Here is a 1,271-nt window from a genome sequence, read left to right as displayed (position 1 = left end):
AGGTCTTAAGAGGTTAATCTGCAGTTGGGCCAAAAAAAGATAACAACAGTGCATTTTACTGGAACACAATGCAATGTGGGAGTTCACATTTCCTTGTTCACTTGAGGTAAACCCTTAAAAACTGTGTACATGAGAAATGACTTCCTCAGTTTACAACACTGTCTCTATGAGATGCTGTCACATAAAGTTGGTCTAAAGTATTCATACTAATGCAGAATTTTGATTTATAATGTATTTGACCAGTATATTCCTTCTGGTTGGGAATGACATAAACACATAACAGAATGAGGTCACACGTTGTGTTACTGATAGACCAAAACTCAGGCGTTAATGGCTCCTTAGGATATAAGTATCTGGAACTCCCAACTAGTCAGTCAGAACTGATGAAGCCTCTTGGATGAGACGTGAAACATCTTCAAGGAACTCAAGCAAGTCCAGTTGCTACGATTAATCTACCAGAGTTACTGACAGAATTGATAAATTTCTATGTTTAGAATTATTTCGGTCATGGCTAACCTTTATACCTTCTCTCAAATTCTTAAAACAATATAAAAACAAATAAACAATCCATCATTCTTTTCTCAATGTTTTTATAGTTTATGTTAGAATAAAACTTTCAAGCTGCAGTGTTTTGTATCAGACTGACACGTTTCACTGTGAATTAGTGATTTTTGATAAAAGCAGGAACAACAAAAAACAATCAATGAAATCAGCCAGACAAATAAGGAAGAAGCAATATATCTGAAGGGCTTACTTGGTACGAACATATAAGATTACATAAAGACACAATCTTTTTTTGTTGTTTTTTTTTTTTAAAATCATACTGTTTATTATCTTGTATATTTCCATCAGTAAGTAAGTAAGTAATTATAATAGGACCAATAGAAAAAGCATCTATCCACTTGTAAAAACCAAATATATCACGGCAGTTTTCAGTGACTCCTATAACTAATTTTCTATGATGGAATAATTGAAACTCGTGATTTTTTGTCACAAAAACAACTGTGCTTCTTTCACAGATTCATTATAGTTCTTTTGGAAATATGATGAAATCTGCTGAGTCAAAAATACACATACAGAAACCTTACTATCAGCAGAAAGCTTCGATAATCAGATTTGCTTAGTTTCATGGCTTCTTAACTTCTCCTGAGTCCTTACAATTACAAACAGCTGCTGACTCCTCTAAGCCAGTTTAAATAGGACCCATTTGATCCACTTATTAGACTCAGCCACAAACACTACAGTCTGAGGAGCTCAGCACAGACCAGAGA

The sequence above is a fragment of the Stegastes partitus genome, unplaced genomic scaffold, assembly GCF_000690725.1.
Source record: "Stegastes partitus isolate 25-593 unplaced genomic scaffold, Stegastes_partitus-1.0.2 Scaffold2562, whole genome shotgun sequence".
Lineage (NCBI taxonomy): Eukaryota > Metazoa > Chordata > Actinopteri > Pomacentridae > Stegastes > Stegastes partitus.
Note: the sequence above shows the minus strand (reverse complement) of the source record.